Raw genomic sequence first — 11717 nt, 5'->3', positions numbered from 1 at the left:
AAGGACCCCTTTCTAAAAAAACCCCTGAAGAACTCATTACAGTCAGTGAAAAGAGTACTGAGGTAGAAGGAGCAATGGTTTCAGTCTTTATAAAGCAGGTTGCTATGTTCCTCTGGCTTCCTTGAATTCTGCAGAAGGCAATTTTCCCAGTATTTCAAGAGCCTGTTGGTATTTATAGAGATTTGAACTAGTCATGCATTTGCTAGCGCTTTCCTATTTTAATGCTTGTGTGCAGGACACTCAAGGGATGAACTGAGCATATAGCTTCCTCTGTAAATCACCCATTCAATTCTCTGGTAATGACTCTTGAATTTCTCATTATGTATGTTATTCATCCACCTACTCTACATTGTACCAGCAGCTACTTGTTCCTTATGTTAATTGATAATAAGGAATAATCAGCTTTTCCAGGATAGCTACTTCTCTAATTTATAGGACTGGGTTAATGTTTTCCATGTGAGCATTCACCATCTTGTATTTTAATTGTTAGGAGAAGAATTAGGATGGTCTGAATGTTGATGTTCCAGAGGATGCCATAATACAGTGGTTCTCAACCTGTGGGTCCCTAGATGTTTTGACCTTCAACTCCCAGAAATCCAAACAGCTGGCAAACTGGCTGGGATTTCTGGGAGTTGTAGGCCAAAACACCTGGGAACCCACAGGTTCAGAACCACTGCCATAATAGGTAAAGCAGGGAATAGGAAGCCCCAGCCAAAAATGCTCAATAGTCAGGAATCCTGGGAATTGCAAGCCCAAATATCTGGAGGGATGTAGTTTGAGGATGCCTGCCCCAAACCTTTCAGCCCTTATGCCTAGTTGGAAATAACAGTCTTTTTAAAGTACAGAAAGTATTGCATTAAAATTAATTATAGTTTGCGGCTGCAGAGATACTCGCAGGAACACCTCAGCAAGCAAAAGTCCAAAAGTGGCAGGTTAAAACCTGGAACCTCTATCAGTGGCTGATACCAAAGGAGAAAATCCCTCCTGGGCACAGAGAAGATTGGGTGACCTGGAAGGCGCTGAACAGACTGCACTCTGGCACCATGAGACACAGAGCTAACCTTAAGATATGGGGCTTCAAAGTGGAGTCCACAACATGTGAGTGTGTTGAAGAGCAAACCACAGACCACTTACTACAATGCAGTCTGAGCCCTGCCATTTGCACAATAAATAAAAGCCAAAACATCCATATGTGACACTTTAGTTTGTAGAACAGATAGAAAGGGCCAATTTTCACTGTTTAATATTTGGGAGTGGGGGAGGGTGCGTGCATGCATGTACTCTTACATGCGCAGATGTATATTCAGAGGTGAAGCACTGTTGAGAGAAGATGGAAAACAACTAGAATTCTAAAAGCTGTTTCATAATGTTATGAATGTTTCCTTAGTTCACTGGTGTGGTATTAATTGGAACACAAAGAGTTCATAGTTCTCTGTCACTTCTAAAATCTTAGATAAGTCTTTTCCCCATATTACACTGTACAGACTCTGTACTGTATTGGCCATGGCCAAGGTCTAGATTGGCATCTTATTAGTTCAGTCTCTGCATAATGTGTGTGGATCAGCAATTTTTAAAGCAATACTAACATTTAATCAACAAAATGGCTTGCATTTCCACACATGATGGTTATGCCCAAACCTTTGAAACTCTGGACAGATGCTTTCAAAGCAGCAAAAATAATCAAGCCAGCAAGTTGTAAAGGAGTAAAACCTCTTTCTACTGTTCCTTTAGTATGTGATGACCAATGACATGATCAACAATGCCTATTACTATGTCATTTACAAAGAAAACTTGTAGTAAAACCCTTAACAGATGTATCTTCCATGAATGAACATGACAAAAACCTATGCTTATGATGCTTATGGCTTGTGTTAGGAAAAGTATTTAATTCAGCAAATTCTGCAGGAGTCTACTGTATACCATGCAGCTGTGGACAAGTCTACATAGGGACCATCAAATTCACCATTGCCCAACCACAAATCAGGGAACATGAGAGGCAGTGCAGACTACTTCAACCAGAGAAGTCAGCCATAGCAGAACACCTGATGAACCAACTTGGACACAGCATATTATCTGAGAACACAGAAATGCTGGACCACTCTAACAACTACCATGTCAGGCTACACAGAGAAGCCACTGAAATCCACAAGCATGTGGACAATTTCAACAGAAAGGAGGAAACCATGAAAATGAACAAAATCTGGCTACCAGTATTAAAAAAAACAACCTCTAAAACCGGGACAGTAAATAAAGAGACACACTCAAAAAAGGGGGAATTCCTGACATGAAAGAATCAGGGTCAGCTAACACCTCGCAACAACGGATTCCACCAGGCAGGAAAGAGCCAGGCTTTGAAGCTGCAAGGCCATTCAGTGCTAATAAAGCTGGCCAATTGCAATATTCATGCTTGCCTCCAGCAGACAAGAGTTCTTTCTCCTACCCTGGACATTCCACAGATATATAACCCTCACTTGCCTAGTTTCCAACAGACCTGAGGGTGCCTGCTATAGATGTGGGCGAAACGTCAGGAGAGAATGCTTCTGGAATATGGCCATGCAGCCTGGAAAACTCACAGCAACCCAGTGATTCCGTCCATGAAAACATTCAACAACACATTAATTGTTGGTTCATTTTTTGTATTTTTGTGGGAATTCAATTTAAAAAAATGTTTGCCCTCTACCCTAAGTTCTATTGCTGAATTTTTTAAAAAATGTGGTAAATGACCCGAAACTCAATTTGTTTCTGGGTTTACTCTTAGTTCAAAGTATGTCTTTAGCTAGGGTTGAGCTGGAATTTATTTAATTTTTTTATCTAATTTATATCCCATCTTTCTCCCTATACAGCAGACCAGAGTGTTCCAGTAAAAAAAAGGAGATCCAATGAATCTGGATCTGCTTACCCATTGTTAGACCATGTATATAAGTCAATAACCTGAATACCACCAAATCAATAAGGTATAATTGTACAATTACAGCAAAGTATTTTCATATTTGGGCCTCCTGATGGTACAGTGGTTTAAACCGCTGAGCTGTTGAACTTGCTGACTGAAAGGTCGGTGGTTTGAATCCGGGGAGCAGGGTGAGCTCCTACTGTTAGCTCCAGCTTCTGTCAACCTAGCAGTTCGAAAACACGCAAATGTGCGTATATCAATAGATTCTGAAGGTAGCATCACTCTATGCAGGTTTAGAAATGGAGATGAGCACCATCCCCCAGAGTCGAGGAAACCTTTACTTTTACCTTATTTTCATATTTAATTTTTAATCAAATATTGATAGTTAAAAGTTCTCTAGAAATCTGGTTTCTCTTAAAATAGTGTGCAATTCAAAATACACACTTTGGTCTATACTGAGCCTTTTCTTTGTGCAGAAAGGATAAAGCGAAGCAAACTCCCTTCAATAAAATTAGTGTTAGCAGACTTTCCATAATATGACTACAGGGACACTCTTCAAAGTGCAAGAACTCGGATAATTTTACTGGAATTAATCATATCTATGATTCAGATACGATTGGTCTTTTAATGTAATTCTGTTCCAATTAAATTTGCCTTTTGAGTGTGCCAACTGAAATGCTGTTTTGTCAACATTTACTGCTCCTGTCGGGAAACTACTTTGTGACATTAGATTTCTCTTGGGAGGTGAGGGAGTAGTCGTCTGAATCAGTCATACTATTATTGTAATTATGATGGCAACAGATGGAGTTAAAACAGCAACAAGACTAAAGCTAAAATCCTGTACCCACTTAATCTAGGATCAGGTGTCATTTGATTCAATGGGGCTTGGCTTTGAATAGACATTGATGGGATAATGGTGTGGAGCGTTTAGAGACCGTGCTGCCGATTGAAATGAGTGGTAGGGTTCCCCGCAGTGTTGTTGAAATGAAAAGAGAGTAGAGAATGGGCAAACTCACCAGTTTTATCAATGACAATACCTTTTAGTGATTATAGTTTCCAAGTGCTAGAATCAATAGGTTGAAAAAATATTTTATGGATTGTAATGGAATTGCAAAGATATTATTTGAATTGTAATTAATTTATATTAATTTACACTTAATTTATACCAGGATGTTAAATGAACTACATCCCTCCCATGCTGGGCCTCCAGGTAACACAGCGGGTTAAACAGCTGAGCTGCTGAACTTGCTGACCGAAAGGTTGACGGTTGGAATCTGGGGAGTGGGGTGAGCTCCCGCTGTTAGCCCCAGCTTCTGCCAACCTAGCAGTTTGAAAACATGCAAATGTGAGTAGATCAGTAGGTACAGCTTCTGCGGGAAGGTAACTGTGCTCCATGCAGTCATGCTGGTGTCATTTGTTCCATAGTTGGTGGTGGTTGGTGGTGGTAGACCTGGCAGTTGGCGATGGAAGGGTTAATGTAAGTCTTAGTTCTAAAGGGTTGAGTAGTTTGTAAGTAACAGTTCACAGGTAAAACCAATAAAGGGTGGAGGTTGGAGCTGGGTGTTGCTGGATTTAAGGAGCTAACCTTGAGACTTATCTTTAGGAGAAAAGTATCTGTTGTATTTTGGTGGTGGATGCTGCTAGTTTTCCCCCCAGGTCTGTTGGATTTTTCGGTATCCTGACCTGTCTCCTGTAATCTTGGAATTCTGGAACCTTGAACCTTTGGACCGGCTTTTGACTACGGTATAGACCAGTGGTTCTCAACCTGTGGGTCCCCAGGTGTTTTGGCCTACAACTCCCAGAAATCCCAGCCAGTTTACCAGCTGTTAGGATTTCTGGGAGTTGAAGGCCAAAAACATCTGGGGACCCCGGGTTGAGAACCACTGGTATAGACTCTTGATCCCTGGACTTTGTTTATTGAACCCTCGGCATTTGACAATTGGACTGGACCCTTTTGACTACAAAGTTATTTTTGCTATCAGTTATTGTTTATTCTGTAGCTGCGTGCTATATTTGTGTTTTATATTTTGGACTATAAAAACAGCCAGCAAGTAAGTGCTGTTTTAATTAAACTGTTTGTTAAAACTGGGAGTTTGATTCATCTCTACCTAAAGAAGGCAGAGCCCTTGCAACATGACAGCTGGCCACATGACCTTGGAGGCAATGCCGGCTCTTCGGCTTAGAAATGAAGATGAGTACTAGCCCGCAGAGTTGGACTCAACTAGACTTAATGTCAAGTCCAATGCAAACCTATTATGTTTTCAATATTTATTTTTGATTTCAATTTGGTCTAATGCATTTTTTCCTCTGAAGCATAGTAAAAAAAATAGTGATAAATCCAGCTCTTCATAAATTCTAATGGCATGCTTGTATTGCTTGAAATATAATTTAGAATTCCAGGAACTTTTTCATGGCTAAGATACCAAATGAGAGCCATAAGAGAATAATGACTTTGCAACACCAGCTTATGCATGTGTTTACTCAAGCAATGCTCAATTCACTGAGTTTTCTCCGAGGTGTGCTTGTAGGTTTATGGTGGCAGATGGTGTCTGTTAGGGGAAAATGTGCGGTCTACTTTAATAATATGGTGTGCAAATTAAGGGTTCAAGTGTTTGGCACATAAGGCATGTTTTTGGCAAGAACTGTTTGCACCAGACTTCAATGTAGTCTTGATTTTGACAGATAATTCTGCTCTTCTCATGACAGTCTTCTAAAATGATGGGCATGTTAAGTGTTGAACTATCAATTTATTAAGTAGGTACAGGACTCTCCCCCCGGACTCTCTATATATTCTGTCTTACTTTTTCTACACATATACAAGGTAACTTAAATAAAACATAATGTAAAAAATCTAGTAAGTATTTATGGTAAATTAAGCAGACAAAAATCTCCCTCTAACCATTAAAATAAATTTTGGCAGCTGCCAAAATGTAAGAATGTAAGAAAAATAAAGAATGGAACAATCTGTACCCACAAACAAATCCTTTTGGGGGGTTGATTGAGTGATTGGAATTTTTATTATTGGCCCACACAGTAAAACAGATTTTAAAATTTTGCAACAATTTTGAAATTTATTTATTTATTTGTTTTTTTTTTTTTGGACATTTATATCCCGTCCTATCTCGACCTCCGCAGAGGGACTCAGGACAGTTGACAACAAAAACATAAATATCCATCTTAGGTAAAAACAGTATAAAACAGTATAAAAACATCATAAAAGTCCACAAAGGCCTGATCCCACAGCCAGGATTTCACCTTTTTCCGGAAGGTCACGAGGGAAGGAGTGGATTTGATTTCACTTGGGAGGGAATTCCATAGCCGAGGGGCCACCACAGAGAAGGCCCTGTCTCTTGTCCCCATCAACTGCGATTGCGATGGTGGGGGGACAGTGAGCAGGGCCTCCCTGACCTTAAGGTCCTAGGTAGTTTGTGGCAGGTGATATGTTCAGACAGGTAAACTGAGCCAGAACTATTAATATCACAAAACAAAGGTAAAATGGGTTGCTGTGAGTTTTCTGGGCTGTATGGCCATGTTCCAGAAGCATTCTCTCCTGATGTTTTGCCCACATCTACAGCAGGCATGCGGGCGAAATGTCAGGAGAGAATACTTTTGGAACATGGCCACACAGTCTGGAAAACTCACAGCAACCCAGTGATTCTGGCCACAAAAGCCTTTGACGACACAAAGGTAAAATAGATTAGGGCAGTTTTGCCTTCCTGTCAGAAGCTGGACAAAGATGGAACCTGGCTGATTTTCCTTGAGAAGGAACACCATAGTTAGGATGCTTCCACACAAAAAGTACTTATCAATGTATCCACTACCCTAGTTTTTGGGTCGCTGTAGCTTGCTATAGGGCCTTTGCCAAGGATTGCAAGTTTTGGGCACTTTTATGGGAGGTAACGGCCACTATGCCATCCTCTGGATGCCAGAACATGGAAGCTGTGTCCATGGTTGCACTTTATTCTAGATGGAAGCTTGGCTCACATTTTTCAGGTTGAGATGAAAGACTGGAATTTGAAACAGCTTATAACACCACATGAACCATTGTAAGGTTGTGTAATGCAATTTTTCTAAGAAAAGCCTGGCAAAAGATAAAGAAGTATGCTATCAATGAGTTCGCATATTTACCCTCAAAGGAGGAGATTTAAATAAACCGACAAAAATGGTGTACCAAGAAACAATTTCAAAAGACTTGGAGTCCTCGTGGACAACAATTTAAACGTGAGCAAACCATGTGACGCGGTGGCTAAAAAAGTCAATGGGATTTTGGCCTGCATAAATAGGAGTCCAGTGTCTAGATCCAGGAAAGTCATGCTTCCTCTCTATTCTGCCTTGCTCAGACCACATCTGGAATCACACTGTGTTCAATTCTGGACACCGCAATTGAAAGGAGATGTTGACAAACTGAAATATGTCCAGAGGAGGGTGACTAAATGATCAAGGGTCTGGAGAACAAGCCCTATGAGGAGCGGTTTAAAGAGCTGGGCAGAAGGGAAGGCTGAGAGGAGACATGATGACCTGATGTGATGAAATGATGTGAGACAAGTCACAGGGAGGAGGGAGTAGACTTGTTTCCTGCTGCCCTGGATTCCAGGATGTGGAACAATGTCTTCGAACTACAGGAAAGGAGATTCTACCTGAGCATGAGGAAGAATTTCCAAACTGAGAGTGCTGTTCAGCAGTGGAATTCTCTGCCCCAGAGGATGGTGAAGGCTCCTTCTTTGGAGGCTTTTAAGCAGAGGCTGGATGGCCGTCTGTCGGGGGTGCTTTGAATGTTATTTTCCTGCCTCTCGGCCTGGGGTTGGACTGTATGATCCACAAGGTCTCTCCCAACTCTATGATTCTATGACTTGAAGAGCAGTAGAGCAATTTTGTTTTCACATGAGAGGAATATGTCCATTAAAGAAACTATCAAACCTGATTTGTACTAAAGGGAGAAATGTTTTATGATCTTAATTAGCAGAAAATTAAGAAGGTTTGGTAACAAATGTTGGGATGCTTGATAGCTTAGGTCATAGTTCTTGCCATGCCAGACTTGGCAATTTGTGGTACCACTGAAAACTTGTACAATGCTTATTCTGTTGCGTGCTGGGCCTGTAAAGAATTTCCTTTAAGACAGGACGTGCAACCTTTGCCCAGTGGGAAGCCAGAGGCCCCAAAGAGAAGTTCTCAGAGGTTTTCCAGCACAAATAGTCTTTAGATGGCATGTGAAGCATAACAGAGTTTGGAAATCTTTGGATACTCTTAAGACTGTTCTCCCCCGGAAGGTCTTGGATGCTGTTAAGACTGTTTCCCCCCGGAAAGTCTTAAGGGTTGAAGCTTTTGTACAGGGAAAGCTTGCACACGTCCTGTACATTAGCTTTCCTTGCTGAGACTAACTAAAAATGGCTCCCTTCTCTTCCCAATTGCCCTGATCAAGGGGCGGGACCAAAACTTAACGATGATAGACAGGTGACTTGCCCTATGACTGCAACCAAAAGAAGCCACCTATCTGCAGAGTCCCTGAAACCCAGGACTGCAACCAAATATTTAATACAAAGCAAATAAAGTTGGAGCTCCTGGTACAGATGTACCAGAACAATGCTAGCATTTTTTTAAAAAAAAGAGAGTAGGCTTTTTAGTTTACCAGAAATGAACATTTGCACATTTGAAAATCAAGAAAAGTGGTTCACTGCCCAGGAAGACATATTCAAAACGAGGTCATACATCTCTAAGTAGAAAATTTTAGTTCTTACAACTCAGCCAAATACTACTTAATTATTCTGGACTGCATACCAGATGTTAGTCATATTGAACAAATTACAATGATTGTATATTATGTTGATATAATCAAAGCACCAGATAATGAGATATCTGAGCCTGAGGTTATAATAAGAGAACATTTCTTGAGATCTATTCTACTAAAAGAGTGTGTTTATGGTAGAAACTGTTGGTAATGTGTACAGTCAAGATTATGATAATAGGAATAACATGAAAAGCAAAGCAAATGACTCCTAGACATAAACCCATGTGTCTTTTCATGCCCTACAATGCACACTTTTTAGCTGATGCTGATGAGTGTTGTGTGGAAGCAAATCTATAATTATTTCTCTGCATCAACTCAGTGTTGACAAATCCTAACTAACCATATTTCTGATTTAGACATAACCTGCGTGAAACAAGATAGATGAAGAATCAGATTGATTCTTTGAAACTTCTGAGATATCATCTTAGTAGTATGTATGGTGCTTTAATAGGGTTCTTTGATGACAAAAACCTAAAAGATTGATCTGAAAATGCTTCCCGAATTGAAGTTATGACCATTGCTCATGCAATTTGTAAGTTCAAGTTTGTGGTATCTCTTGCTACATGGAACAACATCTTTTTTGGAATCAGTCTTATAAGCAGGCTACTAGAAAATAGGAGCCCACGGTGGCGCAGTGGGACTGAAGACCGACAAGTCGGAAGTTCGATTCCGGGGAGAGTGTGGAAGAGCTCCCTCTGTCACCTCCAGTTCCCCATGCGGGGACATGAGAGAAGAATCCCACAAGGATGGTAAAACATCAAAAGATCTGGGTGTCCCCTGGGCTACGGCCTTGCAGACGGCCAATTCTCTCACACCAGAAGAAACTTGCAGTTTCTCAAATCACTCCTGACACGACAAAAAATAAAAATAAAAAATTCCCTACAAAATAGAGAAACGGATTTAACATCAGCTACAAGACCAAGAATTACCTTGTGGCTATGAGTGCAAGGAAGATTTTGTCAGTTTTGATAGATGCTACTGAAATTACAAGGGACAATAAATATTACCAAATTGAGACAGCACATTAGAAGAAGGTGAAAGAAATGACAGTTTTATTAGAAGTCTCAAAAAGAAATACTACAAAAGACAAGGGAAAAAGTAAACTAGGCTTCTACTAGAGGTGTGCACAATACCTGTTTCATCCATTATTTTGTTAATTTTGTTTTAGGCGGGAGCATGGAACCCTTTCTTCAGAACAAAAGAAGCTCAAAATGAAAGAAAGTGGGAGGGGTACCATTTCCTTGCCTGTTTTTTGGGCCATGTAGTGTGCCGCTCCTCATGCAACCCACAGAGAATTGCCCTGTGCTATTTCCCTCTGAGTCCTGCCTGTTGGGCCAATTGGAGGAGAAGTACGCCGTCCGCCTTGCCTGCTGCCTGCCTTGCCTTGTCCGCCGCTGCTTGTCTCCTCTGCAGACCGAGGGGAAAGCATCACAGGAGGAGAGGTTTCTTAAGTAACTCTGATGCTTTTAATCCAGGTCGTAATGAAGGATATATGGACAAACCATGCCAATGTCAAAAATGATGGGAATGGCAGGGGAATTCCCACCTCCATTGCTACTAGTTAAATAAGAAGTGAAATAGTGGGGCTGAGCACTGGGCTGTGTGTGTGTTGTGTGGAGCATCTTTGACATTTGGCAGGAAGGAATAGCGCCCTGCCTTGCCTCCCTCCTGTTGCTGCTCCTGGAGAAGTTTGAGACCAAGGCCAGTGGGAGGAAAGAGGGAATGATTTTAAGGAGATTTTATTTATAGAAAGAAAAAAATCCCCCAAAATCAGGGGATAACCCAAACATTAAGAAACTTGGTAGGCTAAGAGTGGTAGATGTGCCCTTCATGTGTGGCTATTTTCACCCCTCTAGCCCTAAAACTGAGGGGAAGGAGAGCCTGGAGAGGCCCATCCATTGCTGTCAATGATCCGAAAGTGTTAGTATTTTTGGCAGCAGAATAAAAATGCCCATTTGAAAAGGTGCCCATTTTCAGGAGGTACTTGAAAGCCCTTACGAATTAACAAACCGGATAGTGATTCTATACAAATGCATAAGACTAGTTTCTTAATGCCAACAATCTCTTGAAAAGCGATTCAAGGGGTTTTTTTTTTCTCCTTTCTTCTCTCCCGCTCTGTTTTCCTTAGTTTCCTTCTTTTTCTTGGACATATTGTTATCCCACTTTCTATGTATGAAAAAGCCCTTTTGGGAACCCTCTATAACAGAGGTCCTCAAACTTTTTAAACAGAGGGCCAGGTCACAGTCCCTCAAACTGTTGGAGGGCCGGATTATAATTTGAAAAAAAGCATGAATGAATTCTGCACACTGCACATATATTTGTAGTGCAAAAAAACACTTAAAAACAATACAATAATTAAATGAAGAACAATTGTAGCAAATATAAACTTGTTAGTATTTCAGTGGGAAGTGTGGGCCTGCTTTTGACTGGTGAAATAGGATTGTAGTTGTTGTTGTTTGCTTTCAGATTGTTTCAGACTTAGGTTGACTCTGAGCAAGGGCCGGGTAAATGACCTTGGAGGGCCGTATCCAGCCCCCGGGCCTTAGTTTGAGGACCCCTGCTCTATAATATCCAATAAAAATTATTCAAAACAAAGAGTAATTCCAATGTCTGTAACAATAATTACTTATTTGGCTTCCAAAATAATCCATGTCTTCATTCCAAAATGAAGATACACGTACTTAAGATCCACAAGAATTTGAAACAATCATTGATGCACAATGGAAGCAAAGGTACTGATGCTGAAGATCTGTGATGTGAATTTAAACAATAATTTGAAACTTCCCAAAATCAGTGTTGCAACAAGAAGTACTTCTCTTTAAACTAAAGCAAAAACTCTTGGATCATGTGTCTAATGTTTCTTTAAGAATCCTTCTTACACTTCAGACATCAGTGGAAAGTGGCAAATGGGGATGGAAGCCAATTAATTGTATCCAGTTCCCAATCTACAGAGGGACAGAGAGAGAGAGAGACAGCCACCACCTTCTTTTAACTCACTTGCATCACAATTACTCCTTAAAAGTTCTACAACTGTTTGGTGAG

Source organism: Anolis sagrei, chromosome 4 (genome assembly GCF_037176765.1).
Source record: "Anolis sagrei isolate rAnoSag1 chromosome 4, rAnoSag1.mat, whole genome shotgun sequence".
Lineage (NCBI taxonomy): Eukaryota > Metazoa > Chordata > Lepidosauria > Squamata > Dactyloidae > Anolis > Anolis sagrei.
This window is presented reverse-complemented; position numbering follows the sequence as displayed.